This window comes from Pygocentrus nattereri, chromosome 10 (assembly GCF_015220715.1).
Source record: "Pygocentrus nattereri isolate fPygNat1 chromosome 10, fPygNat1.pri, whole genome shotgun sequence".
In the NCBI taxonomy this organism is placed as follows: Eukaryota; Metazoa; Chordata; class Actinopteri; order Characiformes; family Serrasalmidae; genus Pygocentrus; species Pygocentrus nattereri.
In genome coordinates, this window is record NC_051220.1 from 41,900,219 (window position 1) to 41,919,281 (window position 19,063).

Genomic DNA, 19,063 nt, shown 5'->3' on the forward strand with positions numbered 1-19,063 from the left:
GGTACCTTCATTTCTGACAGTGTACGGCTGAACTTTGGAGGCGTCTCTGCAGATTTCTTTGAGAAATGGAAGCCGGACTGTTAGAAATAAACGCTCATGTTACCTACAGTGTAAATGTTCCCTCAAAGGCACTACAGTGGCCTTAAGGTCCAATTGCGAAGTTCCTCCAGGTGAAAAGTTGGTATTTGTTCCTTTTCATAACCGAATGATTTAAAACAGAGCAGTAGAGTAAAAGCCTGGAGGCGAGGCGAGGCGGGGTGTGTGAGCCTTCGTACTCAATTAAAGAACGTTCTACCACGATGCTAATAGAGCACAGAACATCATACCTCATATTTGGATTAACAAGTTGGTGCACTGTAAAAATATAATGTATAGAACCTGTTTGTAAAGGATTCCATATAGCACCAAATAGGGTTCTTCTAAGCTTAACATTATAGCGATAGAACCCTTCTCAAAGCGGACTGATGGAGAAAGTGTTGTAGTTCTCTGAGTATTTATAACTCTATATATAGAATCATTGTTTGGTATGTAGCACCAAAAATGGTTCTTCTATTGTTACAAGCGTGACACCACAGCAACCCTTTTTGGTGCTGTGTAGAACCGTATGGAACACATTCTCCATCAATCTGAAGAACCATTCCACTGTATGAAGAACCGTTAAATCATGCAAAGGTTTTGTTGAGTGTTCATGGTTCTATATAGAACCACCGAAGGACTTTTGCAGAACCATCATTTTTAAGAGTGGGGTGTTTAGGAGAGCTGGCTTTCATCATCATCATCATCATCATCATCATCATCATCATCATCATCATCATCATCATCTCTTTTATTAATATGGCACTTTTTCCTGCTCAAGGACGCTTTTACAATCAAAGAACATCAACACGTTAAAGAAAAGGACATCACAGGTAAACATTCACGTATAAACGGAACAACGAAAACACAGTGAAAACAAGTCCGTCTTTAACGGAGATCCGAATGAAGACGGAGAGGGTGTATCCTGAATAGCCTGGGGGAGAGTATTCCATAACTTGGGAGTGTTACAGGATGGCTGGGAGGTGGACCCAAGCACAGAAATGAAGCCCAACAAAAACGAACGGGAAATAAGGGGCAGCAGAACATACAGTCGCCGTTTCGACCAATGAGGCGCCCAGACTGAGGTTTGGACCGTCGCTGTTATGGTCGATGGTCCACGACGCTACCGCTGTGCCACTAGAGTGTGCAAGTGGTGACGGTCAAGGCACCTTGAGGAAGGCGGGAAAAGGCACGGAAGCGAAGGGCAAACAAAGGGGACGCTGCCACCGTAATTATGCCGGTTGGCAGACTTTCCTTCTTGTGTTTGCTCCTTTCGCAAACACCTTTGGTATGGCTTGGATTTTTGGGCGTTTTGTTGTGAGTAATTTGGGGGCAGTTACTCCGTTTTTGTTGGTGTTGTTTTTTTTTTTTTTTAGGTATGTTTTTTCTCGGCCCTCCTTTATTTTTCTTTTTTGGTTTGGGGGCAGGTTTCTTTTCTTTTCTTTCTGAAGACTAAGCACCGTGCCGGTCACACCTCTACAAACATTGGTGTTGGCCAGCACCTAGTCTTAATTGATTGATGGCACCTTGCCGCCGTCGCCCTCTGCTGGCAGCAGGTGGCGCAGGCTGGGGGCTTTGCTGCTGACGCCCTCTGCTGGCAGCAGGTGGCGCAGGCTGGGGGCTTTGCTGCTGACGCCCTCTGCTGGCAGCAGGTGGCGCAGGCTGGGGGCTTTGCTGCCGACGCCCTCTGCTGGCAGCAGGTGGCGCAGGCTGGGGGCTTTGCTGCTGACGCCCTCTGCTGGCAGCAGGTGGCGCAGGCTGGGGGCTTTGCTGCTGACGCCCTCTGCTGGCAGTAGGCGGTGCAGGCTGAACCCTTACAGGAGCTACTACATTAAATGATCGACCACCCATAGAAGTCCATTTAAATCTAGGAACATGAAGGAGGCCTAGATTTTGCGATCTCAAAGTGCGGGATGGGACATATAGATAGAACTTTTGTGAAGTATTGTGGAACCAGGCTGTGCAGAGCTTTATATTTTATAAGAAGAACTTTGTACTGAATACAGAATGAAATGGGCAACCGGTGAAGACTCTGAAGACTGGATCTGCCACACCTCCACACAAACTCTTAAGAGCTTGAATTCAGAACGTCCTCGTTTTTACGTTAAATAAGCCGTCATGTGTTCTATTGTGTAATTAATTGCCTTGTTATTCTCCCCGAGGGACGTGGCTGTGCAGCGGCGAGGTTGAAGATTTTATTGTGTAAACTTTTATGTGCTGTGATGGTTCCGCTGCAGGAGACAGAATAATTACAGCTGAGCAAATTGTGGGCTGAAGCCAATTGATTGACACTCGGTGAAGAGTGGTTAAACATGGAGTCAAAAGGGTCCACTTATTCCATCTCCATTATGGAGTGACCCTCAGAGAGCGAGCGAGTGTGCCGAAATTAGCTGTGATGTGAATTACATTATCCTCTCAAATGAATATGCAGGAATGATGTACAGACAGTTGACAAATGAATGAAAAACGGCATAAAGTAAGATGTTGGAAGACCAGAACAGCTCCAGGGCTCATTGGCACAGGTTCTACATCTGCACTGGAGGGACGGAGTGCCGTTCTTCCAGAAGATATTTTGGAAGTGATGATCTACAGCCGTGATGTTATTGGTGATAACTCACTCCTCGAGTGCTCTACTGCTTTAATACAGCAGCTAAATAAATACAGTAAGAAATGAATAAACTGGCCGTGAACGCGGCTTTAATATGTTTTAATGTTCAGCTCCTTCCTCCTAATTACAGCTCCTTAACGAGCAGCTCGTTGCTACGTCAGAGTAACGAGCTCCGCCCACTCGCTGCTCAGCCGGCAGTTCGTTCTCCAGCTCCTTACACTAAATTCCCAAACTGTCGTCACCACTGAGCAGCTTTTCAGTCGGCAGCTGTGACAGAAGAACAGCTGAACAACCTGGAATCAGCCAGAAATGAACCCAACACCATTCACCAAACGTGTCTGATCTTCAGAGTCGGACCAAATCAGACTGAGCCGTAAAACTGACCCAATATCAGGTTCAGCTCAGTTTGGTCAGTTTGTCCAGATCAGTATTAATGTTGTTTTGTTCCAGCCGGTCTGTAAAGCTTCTTACAGCCCGTTTAGTTTGGCGAATGGTGTTGGGTTCATTTCTGGCTGATTCCAGGTTGTTCAGCTGCTCTTCTGTCACAGCTGCCGACTGAAAAGCTGCTCAGTGGTGATGACAGTTTGGGAATTTAGTGTCGTCTCGTCTTCAGAGTCGGACCAAATCGGCTGTCGGTCAGATGTGGTCTTAACAGCGTCCGTTTTCTGTTTGTGGCAAAGTTAGAAGTTAAAACGTTCAGATGGCTCGAGCGCCTCCTACAGCTGTCAGAGTCGTTGCTTAGCAACGGCATCTCAGCGGAGTGATACAGTGTTTGTGAAGAAAACGTGATGTTATGGTGAAATAACAGCACCGTTAGAACCTTCTCAACCAATCAGCTCGCGTGGCCGGAACTGACTGTTGTATGAAACTTAATAAAGTATAAACTAATTTTTATTTAGAACCCTGAGTTCTACATAGAACCATTTCATGGTTCTTTTTATGGTGAAGTCTATGGGGCTCAAAAATGTTCTACTATGTTTAAAGCTTGACATTGTAACAATAGCAGAACCATTTTTGGTGCTATATAGAACCATATTCAAAAAAAGGTTCTACACAGAATCATATACAACACATTCTCCATCAATCCCAAGAATCATTCACCATGGATACCATGAAATGGTTCTATATAGAACTCATGGTTCTAAATATAAACATTGCCTTCACTAAAATCTACATTAAACCTCTTTGAAAAGGGTTCTATTTTGCACCAAAATTGGTTTTTCTATTGTAACAATCTTGACATCATAGCAATAGAAGAACCCTTTTTAGTACAATATAGAGCCCTCTTCAAAGAGGTTCTATATAGAACAATAGACAACCGATTCTCCAACAATCTGAAGAACGCTTTTGCAATGCAATGAACCCTTTAATCAAGCAAAGGGTTCTTTTAGTGTTCACTGTTGTAATTCACCATGCACAGAACCATTTAAGCATGCAATGGTTCTATATATATATATATATATATATATATAGGTTCTATATAGAACCATTCCATGCCATATATACTCTGACTCTTTGGCTACTAGCTCAGCTTTTGACTGCAGCATAATTTAAACTTAGGCCCAGTCCCATTTCTCATTTTTACCCCTACCCTCAAATAAAAGAGCATCACTTCATTAACAGCTACCAGCGCCGCTCTGTAGGCGACCCTGCCCGTCTGCAGGGACAGCAGAGGAGGGGAACGTTCAGCTCCTCACTGCTGGGCTTTAGTTACATTTAGGGATCATACGCCTTCAAAGAGGGGGGCAGTTATTTATTATCACCCCCCCTAATTCTTCAGTGATGTGAAGCTGAAGTCAGAGATTCTCCAGATCCTTGTTTGAATTTTCCCGTTCCACCTTAAATGGAGCCGCAGTTACATTCTGGCGCTTCAGGCGTCAGAACTGCTGGACTATTTAAGGTGGAACGGGAAAGTTAGCCAGCTGGCTACCGAGACATTAGCCTGCTATAAATGACTTTTTATGCTTGTTATGAAGAAAAAGACCATAATACATCAAAACCACATTAAACTGAGATAAAAGAGGCGTTATTATAATTTTTTAACGAAGAAAATTCTCACATTTGTGGATTCTCTGGTCTCTTGTTCTCCGTCTCGCTGTTTTTTTTTCTCTCTGTTTGGTGCGAGACTCTGAAAAACCTCCGTTTGGAGGGTCATGTAGCCCCAACACTTCGCCCCACCCCTCTATCTCAGCAAGAATCGGGACACCCCACCCCTAGACGTGAAACGGAGGACTGAGGGTTAAGTGGTAGGGGCGAGGGGTGAAATAGGACTTGGGCCTAAGCTTAGAAATTCGAGCGTCTGCTGTCAAACTGTGGACTGCTTGTTGGGTCTGAATGTGGATGAATCCCAAATTGCCATTTTTAGTGATATTTTGCTCTGCTGGGCTGCAGGATCCAGTATTTAAACTCCCACTACGTAGGGAGCAGGGAGCCATTTGAGATTCAGCCCCAGTGTGAGAAAAGTGGCGTCGTCAGACGGGCAGAAGACTCGCGGCGCTGATTTGGTACCAAAAAGTGCTCATAAACTGAAAGCTTTTGCATTAAACATTGCTGTGTTATTATCTGTTCACTGTTCACGAAAAAGGTTTTAAAAATCCTGAAATGTGTGCCGTTTACAGAGATTTGCGACCAAATGTTCTCCTCCTCATTCAGCACTCAATGGTTGCTTAGCAACAGTACCATACTCTAAAGGAGCTACATTTCTTGGCGGAATATTTTAGGTCAATTATAATTAATAATAACTTACTGTGCATTTTCGTATATTTTATGTTGGCCACTGTTTTATAAAAACAATAAGCCGCTCTAGGCAGTGGGTTACTGCGATTTTATCACAGGGAAGGGAGTTTTAGGCACTCCACTTTGCGCCATGAGCACCCATCCCTGTGATAAAGTTGCAATAACCCTCGGCCTCTCATGGCTTATTGCTTTATTAGGCCGTCCTGGAACAGAACACTCAGTTTACGAGACTAAGTTATTTACAATAGGATGCAATAGGAGTCCCTGAGAACACAGACTCTTTATGACAGGATTCACATCTGAGAGCATCCACTCTCTGACTTGTGGGTGGGGAGATCTCGAGTAAAGCCCTGGGTCCAAAAACTGGCCTTCAGACTGGGGTGAGGCTGGACTGAGCGCTTGGTCTTCAAATAAACCATCGTTATTTCTACAAACCCCAGTCTCCTGGGTCTCTTCTGTGGCCAGATGAAAGATTTACATCAGTGGTCGTGTAGAAATGAATTCTATCAAACACCGTGAGAGAAAACAGGAACATACAGGGAAAGTGAAACACAGGGCCTCAATATAAATATGCTGAAATATTCATGTGGGCTGCTGCAGTGTGAATATAGGACCCAGGCTGTGTGCAGGTAATGACAGCCACGTCTCGGGGTCTTTTCTCCTCATTACCTGTCGTCTGCTCATTGAGACATATTGAGGTCGTGCGTTCTCCAGCTGGCCAGATGTAGAACCCGCTTTGTTTCTTGGACTTTTAGGACTTTTCAGTTCTCACAGAGGAGCTCTGAGTGATGAAGAGCGGGTGAGGAGGGTGCACATCGCATCGTTTGTCCTGACCAGATGGCAAAAGCTGTAGGCCTAGTTTTTTCCTCTCCTCTTTTGTTGTTTGTTCCTTAAAATAGCTGGTGTCATTCTGTCCTCATGCAGTTTAGGGCGTTTCGAGCCGGACGAGATCAGGACCGGGTGGCAGGTGGATGCCAGCTGTACCCACGTTTAAATGGAAGCTAGTTATAATGTGTTTTCTACAACATTGAGCCTAGTAGATACAGGATATTTCCTCCTAAACCTGCACGACAGGTTAACTCATAAATAAAGAGCTCTCGTGTTACTTCTTCATTCATCAATACACCTATTAGTTTATTATCAGTGTAATAAGCAGCAGTGCTGAGAATGATCCACCACCCAAACAGTACCTGCTCTGTGAGGGTCCATGGGGGTCCTGACCACTGAAGAACAGGGTAACAGAGTATCAGAGAAACAGATGGACTACAGTCTGTAACTGTAGAACTACAGAGTCCAGCTCTACGGTCAGTGGAGCTGATAAAGTGGACAGTGAGCGTAGAAACGAGGAGGTGGTCAGAACGTTACGCCTGATTGGTGTATAGTTATAAGAGGGGAAAACAACCCCTTATTGGCCTGTTTGTATTTGTGTGACGACCAATGACGACCCAAACAAAAATACTGAATGTAATATATTTAAATGAAGTTATCTTAACTCCAAATATGCTAAAAAAGGATCTAACTCAAAACGGCTGAGTTACCAACTGAAGAAAGCATTTGTAGGTCCATTTGGTCCATTAGGTCCATTTGAATTTCTCAGAATAAGTTACTCCAACGTTCAGTTGGCACCGCATTTCGAACGAGTTTCGAACTAGCCACTACCAAGCTCATCTCCTTCTTGCCCTCCTTCCCTTCTCTACCCCGCTATTACCCCTTGGCCTCCTTTAAGGCCTGACTATGTTTGTTCTATGTACCACATTATTTGTAAGTCCCTTTGGATAAAAGCGTCTGCTAAATGTAATGTAATGTAATGTAATGAGTGAAAAACCTTTGAAAATTCCACCCCAGACTTTAGAAAAAAACGAGGTTTGCTTCAATGAATATATTATTATATATTATTATATAGGGCAGTGATGACGAGGCATGTCAGCAGTGTGGCGAGGCTCTATACAGCTGGATAGTAATGCCGGTAGTCAGCAGTGAGAGCATAAACTAAGGATTCTTAGACAGAACCAAGAAATGTGGTCTCTTATCTGTACATATAGACGACAGCGGCTTTGATAGGACAGAGTTTGATAAGTTGATAAAGTGCTTGTCTGGTTGGATGATTTATTCAACTTGTTTTGTTCTGCGATGGACTGGCGACCTGTCCAGGGTGTATCCTGCCTTCCGCCCGATGACCGCTGGGATAGGCTCCAGCACCCCCCACGACCCTGACGGAGAAGCGGCGTAGAAAATGGATGGATGGATCTATGGATGGATGTTTTGTTCTATATTTCTTAGTTATTTTTCGAAGTAAACGTCCGTATGTGTATATTATTTGTCTCCTAAACATTGAAAGTTTATTGTAACTAATATTACTGGAAAGATGAGTTTGTGCTGAATCAGCATCATAGATAATAGATTAATGTGCACTGTTAGTAATGAAGGTTCTGTTCAGGAATGTTTTCCTTCATCAAGGTACAAACAGTGTAGATGTTCCCTCAAAGCTCCAGCAGTGGGTCTAAGATCTGATTGTGGAGCTTAAATCAGTTCCTCCAGGTGAAAAGTTGGTATTTGTTCCTTTTCATAACCGAATGTTTTAAAACAGAGCAGTAGAGTAAAAGCCTGGAGGTGAGGCGGGGTGTGGAGTCAGTCCAGCTTAGAACAGATCATCTCAGTGGATTATGGTGAAGGGATGGGGATGAATACTCGAGGGTCCCACCCCAGTGACGGTTCAGTACCTTTTTTCTGAGGGTGTATCTTCAAGTTAGATTTCAAAATGTGGGCTTGAATGTGCTACATAATGAATGGAGAGCTTTTACATCTCCGTCATGTTGAACAGCTCCTGTTCGTTTCCAGTTCTGTCCAGTTTATCTGCATGAGTCACTCAGCCTTCAGTCCACCTACAAACACAAACGCATCCTTTACCTGCTCCAGCCTTGAGTTTTACTCAGTTTAATACTGTACACACACACGCCGTGAAGCCCGAGCTGTTATTGGTTACTCATGCAGACGACTTCTAGCGCGGTTATTAAAGCGCTCTCTACATGCATCAGCAGTCGGGCGCTGCAGAGCTGCTTGGTATGTTGGCATATGTAAAAGCTTTTATAGCCTGGTGTGTTTGAAATTCAGCTTCCTCAGCTGTTTCCTGTTACAAATTCATTATTTGGAATTTCAGTGCTGATTTATTTATCTTATAATAGGTTCTGAGTCTATATATATACATATATATATATATATATATATATATATATATATATATGACCACACTTTTTAGGCTGACCACACTTTGTACTCCTCCTAGTACAATCAACCTCCCCTCCCAGTACAAGACAAACCCCTCCCAGTACAAAGATGCTCCTCCCAGCACAACCCCCCACCCTTAACAACACAAACTCCCCCCAATTATAACCAAATCCCCCTCCAGCACAACCAAAACCTTTTCCAGTACAACCAAAACTCTCCCAGTACAATAAAATTCCCTCCCTGTACAACTTAAACCTCTTCAAGTACAACTTAAATCCCTCCCAGTACAACCAAAACCCCTCCCAGTATAATCTAAACTCCTCCCAGTAAAACCAAAATCCCTCCCATTACAACTTGAACCTCTCCCAGTACAACCAAAAGTCCTCCCAGTACAATCCAAACAACCGAAACCTCTCCCCTTGCAGTGTGTCACTGGACACACATTCATTCCTTTTATCTGGCTGGTCCCGTTACAAAGCATAAGGCATATTATATAATAAAACATAGATAAACACATACGCTGCCCATCAGAGCTGCTTTTTACAAATGTATGTAAAAGTCAAGTCAAGTCGAAGTTTATTTATATAGTGATTTTTACAGGAGGTGTTGTCACAAAGCAGAAAAATCCAGGTCTGAGCCCCCATGAGCGTCGCCAATGCAAGCAAGACTCAAGAGGGGAACCCGTCCTCCTCTGGTTGGCACCGGACAGAAAACAGTGTTAGTATAAAATAGTAGAACACAAAACGGGGGAAAACGGGTGGAGCAGTGGTTAATTAGATAGTTTGAGTTGACGCTGCAACAGCAGGGGGGTCAGTTCATGCAGGTGAGGTGCAGATCTGCCTCTGGTGACTCTAACAGCTCTGGTGACTCTAGCAGCTCTGGTGGCTCTAGCAGCTCTGGTGACTCTAGCAGCTCTGGTGGCTCTAACAGCTCTGGTGATTCTAGCAGCTCTGGTGGCTCTAGCAGCTCTGGTGGTTCTAGCAGCTCTGGTGACTCTAGCAGCTCTGGTGACTCTAGCAGCTCTGGTGACTCTAGCAGCTCTGGTGGCTCTAACAGCTCTGGTGACTCTAGCAGCTCTGGTGACTCTAGCAGCTCTGGTGACTCTAGCAGCTCTGGTGATTCTAGCAGCTCTGGTGAATCTAGCAGCTCTGGTGACTCTAGCAGCTCTGGTGGCTCTAACAGCTCTGGTGACTCTAGCAGCTCTGGTGACTCTAGCAGCTCTGGTGACTCTAGCAGCTCTGGTGGCTCTAACAGCTCTGGTGGCTCTAGCAGCTCTGGTGACTCTAGCAGCTCTGGTGGCTCTAACAGCTCTGGTGGCTCTAGCAGCTCTGGTGACTCTAGCAGCTCTGGTGACTCTAGCAGCTCTGGTGATTCTAGCAGCTCTGGTGGCTCTAACAGCTCTGGTGACTCTAGCAGCTCTGGTGACTCTAGCAGCTCTGGTGACTCTAGCAGCTCTGGTGATTCTAGCAGCTCTGGTGAATCTAGCAGCTCTGGTGACTCTAGCAGCTCTGGTGGCTCTAACAGCTCTGGTGACTCTAGCAGCTCTGGTGGCTCTAGCAGCTCTGGTGACTCTAGCAGCTCTGGTGGCTCTAACAGCTCTGGTGGCTCTAGCAGCTCTGGTGACTCTAGCAGCTCTGGTGGCTCTAACAGCTCTGGTGGCTCTAGCAGCTCTGGTGACTCTAGCAGCTCTGGTGACTCTAGCAGCTCTGGTGGCTCCCATGTTGCAACTCAGGCAGATGTCGCTCAGGGGCTCAGATAAAAGGAGGGGTGTAAATTATTATATTTTCCTTCTCTATTTGCAAAGCCTTACGAAATGAAAGATTTAGCAGGTTTATTTATAGAACATTTTAAAAAGATATGATTAAAATAAATGATTTAACATTCTGTCGTCACTACCAAAAAACTACCAAACTACCAAATCTTTCACCAGAGACAATTTTAGCAGAATTTTACGCAGAACTCAAAAACACTAAAAAAAACCCGAAACTCCTCCCAGTGCAACCAAAACTCCTCCCAGGATAACTGAAACCCCTCCCAGTGCAACCAAAACTCCTCCTAGTACAACCAACCTGCCCAGTACAACACAAACCCCTCCCAGGACAAATAAACTCTTCCGAGTACAAATCAAAGTCCCCATATTATAATCAAATCCCCCTCCAGTGCAACCAAAACCTTTTCCAGTATAACTGAAACTCCTCCCAGTACAACCAAATTCCCTCCCAGTACAACTTTAACCTCTCCCAGTGCAATCTAAACTCCTCCCAGTACGACTGAAATCCCTCTCAGGACAGCCAAAACCCCTCCCAGTACAACCAAAACCCCTCCTAACACAACCCAAACCTTTTCCAGTATAACTGAAACTCCTCCCAGTACAACCAACATTCCCTCCCAGAACAACCCTTTCCTGCAAATCCCAGTTTCCTCCCAGTACAACCACAACCCCTCCTAACACAACCAGAACCCCTCCCAGTACAACTGAAATCCCTCTCAGGACAACCAAAACTCCTCCCAGTACAACCAACATTCCTCTCAGTACAATCCAAATTCCTCCCAGTACAACCATTATTACTCTGAGTACAACCCAAACTGATCCCAGTACAACCAACATTCCTCTCAGTACAATCCAAATTCCTCCCAGTACAACCATTATTACTCTGAGTACAACCCAAACTGATCCCAGTACAACCAACATTCCTCTCAGTACAATCCAAATTCCTCCCAGTACAACCATTATTACTCTGAGTACAACCCAAACTGATCCCAGTACAACCAACATTCCTCTCAGTACAATCCAAATTCCTCCCAGTACAACCATTATTACTCTGAGTACAACCCAAACTGATCCCAGTACAACCAACATTCCTCTCAGTACAATCCAAATTCCTCCCAGTACAACCATTATTACTCTGAGTACAACCCAAACTGATCCCAGTACAACCAACATTCCTCTCAGTACAATCCAAATTCCTCCCAGTACAACCATTATTACTCTGAGTACAACCCAAACTGATCCCAGTACAACCAACATTCCTCTCAGTACAATCCAAATTCCTCCCAGTACAACCATTATTACTCTGAGTACAACCCAAACTGACCCCAGTACAACCAACATTCCCTCCCAGAACAACTCTTTCCTGCAAATCCCAGTCTCCTCCCAGTACAACCACAACCCCTCCTAACACAACCAAAACCCCACCCAGTACAACCAAATCTCCTCTCGTTACAACTACAATCCCTCCTAGTACAATCAAAACTTTTTCTAGTTCCACCGAAACTCCTTCCAGTACAACTCCAACAACTGGAACCCCTCTCAGTACAACCGAACCCCCCCCCTTGCAGTGCATCACTGGGAATGTGATCCACACAAACGACTTACAGGAACTGTGCAGTATTGAAGCCTGAACAGATAAACAGTTGGTAATTGATTTCTGCGTAACGAGCAGATTTGCATATTCCGTCCCACAGCAATCAGACTGCAGTCTGACTAACCAGAGACGCATTTGACCCCCAAGTATAAATGCATGTGGCCAAAGTCTTAGCAGGACGCAGGAAGTTTAAACAGGGTCATATATTCAAATACTGTTATGAGCCAAAGAACCTTTCAGTGCTAAGGATGTACCACTTCACGCTTCCTGAGCCAATTAGGAGAATTATGTTGATGTGATATATGCAACAAACCGACGTGTGAACAGCGTTAATTCGGAGCGCCACACAGCAGCGTCTTCACCCAGGCGGCAGACGTGGTCAGTGAGCTGTGAGGGGAAGGTGCAGGTGCAGTTAGTGGAGGGATAGAGTGCCGTTATGGAGGTATTAAGGGTTTGACCGTGTGACGGATGGGCCTGACTGACGGGCGTCTGCAGACGGCAGTAAAGGGTGAATGCTGCTGAGATTAGGCCTCATGCTGAGGAGAGAGTTCTGAATAGCAGGGAGAAAGATCACTCCCTGGTTGCCTCTCCGGCAGCAGATGAAGCCTGAAGCATGTTAGCCGGTCGGAATAAAGAGAGAAATGGCACTTAGATGGGCTGCGGCGAATCGCAGGAGAAACGCGCCTTTGTGATGGTGCGGAGGAGTGTGTGTGTTCGGTCCGGGGGAACGAGCACGCACACACACCTCAGAGCAAATCAGATTTTCACAGCTCACAGCTCGACCCCTCGGTAACGGCCGGAGAAGAAAGAAGCCTGAGATGCCGCTCAGTGGGAGGACATTGCGACACAGGAAAGCCCCTTAATGCTGAAACCTTTTCTCTGATAAGTGGCTGTTTCTGATGGTGCGTCGTCTTTTTGTCAGGAAGAAAAAAAGACGAGAAAATGTCAGGAGGAATGTGGCGTAGGGGCCGCTTCCACTGCGGCGGCAACTCTTTCAGACTGTTCGGTTCCATTTTACAGTAGAAGAGCACTAGAACTGCCGACTCGGTCATAATCTCAGTTTGTTAACGGTAGATAATAGTTACATCATTCTTATTTGTGCCTTCATCACTTCTACCAGGAGAACTGTTGACCGTTTGACCAGCAACATATAAATGTAAGCAATGGACAGGCTTTTTACGTTGGCTTGAAAATGCCAACTTACTGTTCTTCGTAATCTTCTTCCTCTTATTATTGTGCACCGCTGTTAATGTGCACCACCGTTAGCCTGGCACTGACTTAACACTGCATATCCAATAGAACGCCAGCAGAAACCAGCACTACTGTACTGTAGTGTGGTGTGGTGTTACAGAGTGAAGGGTTCTACTACTTGATGTTAGAACCAGTGAGGGTGGTTCTACACTGATGGGTACTTGGTTTGCTGTGATGTAATGTAGTCTAACATTTAAAGTGGGACGCTGGGTAAGAAAAGCTCACTGTAGCAGTGACTCTAGGCTGGATGGCCTGATTGGAGCATCATATTCAGGCATGAAGCCCTGAAGATGCAGCTCCAGCGCTGAGAAGCAAAATACTGGAAAACTCAGGGTTTAAATAAACTCTGTATTTATCTCTATATTTAGAGATGTCTGTACTTATGTATATATATATATATATATATATATATATCTTGTCTTTGTAGTGTATTCAGTTGAATATGGGTTGAAAAGGATTGGCAAATCATTGAATTCTGTTTTTATTTGTGTTTTACACAACGTCCCAACTTCACTGGAATTGTGGTTGTACATTAAAGGGTAAAAGTGTGTTTGCCTTCTCCTGTAAAGTCACTATTTCAGAGATCCTTGTTTTTCTTTGTACAGCAGCAATATTTGAGTTTAATAAGCTTTATGTAAATTGTGAAGTTGCAGCTTCATAACAAAAGTCCAAATGATTATGATGATTATTATTATTATCACTGTCATGCAAAAACCTTCTCTCTCCGTTTTTATCATTTCTTTTTTCCCTTTCTTTCTACATACTTTAAAAACTAGCTACAGAAATGGTTTCTTTTCACATGAACCTCCATCACAAGTGAACATGTTTTCCTTCTGCTGTGAATTTAACATTTTGGAGACACAAAGTTTTGTTATCCATGTATAAAGCTTATATTTTGTGTTCTTTTCCAATGTAATACAAGGTTTTCCATCACAAAGTCTATTGTCAGCATAATTGAGTAAAATGTAGAATCTTTGAATTTCTTATTATTTGGTGGTCCTCTTGCTTTAATGATGTGCACTTGAGCTGCAAAGGCTAAAAATACGTGAAAAGCATTTGAGGAGTAGATCAGATCCACCTGAGAATCGACTGAACACAATCAGACTCAACATGTTTTTAATGTTTAATGTTCTTGAACAAAAAAAATCACAACATAGTCAAATTCACACATTTGGTTCTATAGGAATAGTCATATTTCTCTGTGTAGCTTATTATAACTTTATTTTATTATTATTATATTTTGAATTCCAAATGTTTATTTCCAAGTTTAAAAACAAATAAATGAATAAAACATTTTGAGTGATATCAGGTTTTTGGACCTCAATGGGCACTATTAGGATTTTTATGCCATTAAATAAACGTTTAATTTGAGTTTCCGAAGTTATAAGTATGAAATTATTAACAAATTCACTAAGTAAATAATTCAGATTGTACCATTTTTAAAAGTATGTTGTTTCTGTCAAAGCACAACCCCGTATCTCTAATTTGGTCTACAGCATCTCAAATGCTCTTGATGAATGGACCCATAGAAACAATCCACAATGAATTAGAGTAAAATCTGACAATATGCAACAATAATACGATTAAAAAAGTCATTAAGAGCCTATTACAGAAAGTTTTTATACCCTTATATATTTTCTGTTCTTCTGTGTTTAATAGATGTTGAATATGTTTCTTACTGTATTGTGTTGTTGCTGCTGGATGCCTAAATTTCCTTCGGGATCAATAAAGTATCTATCTATCTATCTATCTATCTATCTATCTATCTATCTATCTATCTATCTATCTATCTATCTATCTATCTATTAGTTCATAAATAATTTGCTGTTTATTAGGACCTGTTTTGTTACTGACTTCTTTATTGCTTAAAAGTGGCTTCAGTTGACTAGAACAAAAGACGAGACATTCCACAGCATCTTTATTTACATACACAGGCAGATAATCAGCGATGAACAGCCATAACTGTTTATAACTCTCTTATTTCTATTCATACCTCTCCTATAAAATTGCTCTAAAATGTGTTATTTAGTATCTACTCAATGATTCAGCACCTGCTATAAATGATTCAGTGTCTACTAGAACTTGTTCAGTATCTATTCTAAACTATTCATTATCTATAATTCAGTACCTACTACAAATGATTTAGTATCTACTGTAAATGATTGATAATCTTCTCTGTTATTCAATATCTGCTATATATTATTCAGTATACACAGTATACATTTGGTATGTACTATAAATTAGTCAATGCTCATTAAAAATGATTAAATGTCTATTATAAACAATTTAATATTTAGCCGTAAATTAGTCACTATGCACTACAAATTATTCCGTTTCTACTATGAATTATTCAGTAGCTGCTCTAAATTCGTCTCAAATTCTTCACCTCCGCTTTACCTGATTTTTTTTTAGCATTTTTCATTATTTTATTATTTATTTGTTATTTTATCCATTATTATTCACATTCTTATTCTTATTTCAATTATTGTTGTACTAATATTTGTCATTTTAATCAATTAGTTTATCAGTGTTTTTATCTTATCTTCCTCGTGTTTAATTTTTATTAGATTTTTAATTCTATTTTTAAGTATTTTTATCATTATTAATGTTTCACTTAATTTCTTATATTTACTTTTATCATTTGATATCTTCTTACACATCATCAGTCCCTTAATCTGTATTAACTCGGCAACATTTTAAATGGGGGGCACCCTCAATGTCCCCCGAGACTAGAATTTAGAATAGAATTAGAGTTAAGAGCCATTTGTCACTGTGTCTGCACGCTGTGGAATTAGACCGCCGCATTTAACCCATCCGTGCAGTGAAACACCCACATACACACTAGTGAGCGCACACACACTAGGGGGCAGTGAGCGCACTTGCCCAGAGCGGTGGGCAGCCCAATCCGCAGCACCCAGTTGGGGGTTAGGTGTCTTGCTCAAGGACACCTCAGTCATCTGAGGGGATTGAACCAGCAACCTTCTGGTCACAGGGCTGGTTCCCTGACCTCCAGCCCACCACTGCCCCCAAGACGATGCATTGGCCGGGACTAAATAAAGGTTGATTGATTGATTGATTGATTATGTTTTACAAATGATTCAATACTTACTAAGAATTATTCAGTTATTCAGTATATCCTGTTTTATTCAGCATCTGCTGCACAGTTTAGTCTGCATGCTCAGTATTTCTGAGAGTGGAGAACAGTAGGTGGCATATTTCTGTGTATTACTGACTGAAGGAAATATGATGTGTTCTGTCTGTATGTCGTTATGGTGGGAGCTGCTTCGTTAGAGACACTGACCGGTGAAAAGCTCACAGGGCTTGTTTGGTGATTATTGTACAGGTTTCTCATGAGACTCCGTTATGACTGTGGGAGCTGCGGCGTCTGGACGAAGGCCACGGTGGTAAATTACAGACGGGGGAGATGATGAATATGTCTAGTACTGGTGTCGGTCACTGAGGGTCAGATACACCAGAGCACAGAACTCTGTCCTACAGGTCTTCATCACATCCCCCTCCTCATCCTCAGTGTTAAAGGAACATCCAGCGCTTTTCAGCCTGGACTCACGCTGTAGGTATGATATCCAGAAGAACATTTTAAATCATCTGAAATCTACTTTCAGCTTCTTGTGAGGTTGTTGCAAGAATATTGTGAGACAGTTTAAAACTCATCTCTAGATATTTATACTTGTTTTAATTCATTTTATCTGGAGAAATCATCGTCTTCCATTGCCTTCTTAAAAGAATTAATGCTTAAAATGTGTACAATTGCAGCAAAATTATCTGGCAAAAAAATTTAAACCAGCTTCAATAGATAAAATGTAATAATAATTAATAAAAAAGTTAAAAATTAGTCATAAAAACAAGCAAAAACTGCTTTAAATAGCCTTGAGGTATTCTTCTAACAATCTCAACATGAGAAAAATTAGATATATTGATTAGATTTAAGACGATTTGATGTCATTTTTTTTGCAGTGAATATGAATAGCTATATAATAATAATAATAATAATAATAATAATAATAAACTCAAAACACACTTATAATTGAGGCTAATGTGAGCTGCTTGTTAGCTTTTTTTATAAGGTTTCTGTTTTTTTTACTAAACCCCTGGATCCACTAAAAATTAGAAATATTGGGAATCACACAATATTCAACTGTTAAGTTGTTGCAGAACCGAAGTCGCTGAACTCGCACAGCGAGCCGTTTATAGATAAACAGATAAACACACATAGCAGCTCACTCCACACTCGCTGTTGACACAGGTAGGTAAACATATTTAAGTGCTCATGGGTGAAATTATTGGGGGTTATTAGTCTGGTGGCTTTTAGAGTTTTACATGGAAATAAACTCAATTGAGTTCATACCTCAAACGGCGTTCATCACTAAGCTGCACTGCGCATGGGTGACTGTGGTCCGCTCAGATTGAGCCGTTGACCAGCTTACGTTCCTAGATTACGCTCAAAAAATTCTTCTCCTATTGGGTATAAACGCAGTTAAGATGGCAAAAATCTAAGACTCTGGTGTTCACATTGCACTAAATTTACTCTGCCTCAGTTTATTATTATTACTACTAAGCTAAATGACCCTTATTAGTCCCACAACGGGGAAATTTAACCCCCACGTCTGTGCAGTGAAACACCACATACACACTGGGGGGCAGTGAGCACACTTGGCCGCAGTGGTGGGCAGCCCTATCTGTGGCAGTTGGGGGTTAGGCGTCTTGCTCAAGGGCTCAGGGGATCGAACCAGTGACCTTCTGGTCACAAGGCTGGGTCCCTAACCTCCAGCCCACAACTGCCCACTTTTACACATAAACATGCTCAAAGTGCAGCGGTGTAAACAAATTGTCTGGTAGTTTTTAGAGTTTTAAATGTACATAAACTGCTGTAGAAGAAAAAACTGAGTTAATGTCTTAAAACTCACTTAATTACAAAACTATAGTTTATAGTTTCGGCTGTTAGAGGAGTCCGGTCAGATTGAGCTGCTGACCAGCTGGTTAAAAAAATTCGAACATGCTTGAAATCGTCCTAATGGCCTGAAATGCAATCAAGAGGCCAAAAATCTGAGGCTGCCCTGTTCACACTCTACTCAGTTTACTGTCCCAACCGTCGAATCTCACTGACCAAACATCTGCAGATTAGAGCTGACCAGCTCAGACTCGGCCAGACCGAGAATCAGGGCTAAAGTTGGGCTCTGAGTCGTGCAGCATAACCCCGACTTAAGTACAAGTAAACACCACAGACGAGGCTGAAAACACTGGTGTTCCTCTAATTCTGGTGGACTGAACTGTAGATCTGCTGGGGTGGGGTCAGTCTGCAGCGTATGGATGAAATAAATGCTTCAGTAAACAAGCACACGATAGAAATCGAGTAATTAGTGGTAAATATCATCACATTCCTTGGAGCGACCCACCCTGCAGTAATTAAAGATGAACTAATAGCTTTTAAAGAGTAATTAACAGGTAAAAATGTAAATCCAGCTCTGAGCACGGTGAGGCAGCCTGATATGTCCAAGCGAAGGACAGGGATCAATAAGGCACCACGCTAACTGAAGGGAATAGGCTTCCTGTACTTGTTACCTACATCAGCCTCGCAGTTAAAGCTGAAGAATCCAACTCCAGACGCCAAACTCGTCTCCGTTTGAGGGACCAAACGACGTGAGCTATATTTTTTGTGCTCCTGCTCCTGCTGTCATTCATGAAAGTGGCAGGAAGTGACATGTTTACTTTTTTCCCAAAGACTCAAAATAGTTTGTTTGCTGCGTTGAGGAAAAGACAGAATTTCAGAGACGTGGGTTCCTCA

General features: G+C 42.6%; 1 pseudogene; it reads right to left on the reverse strand.

The window, feature by feature from the left end:
- The window catches only part of LOC119264179, a 58,634-nt pseudogene extending 52,796 nt beyond the window's left edge, over positions 1-5,838 (reverse strand).
- Between the last annotated feature and the right edge of the window lie 13,225 nt (positions 5,839-19,063).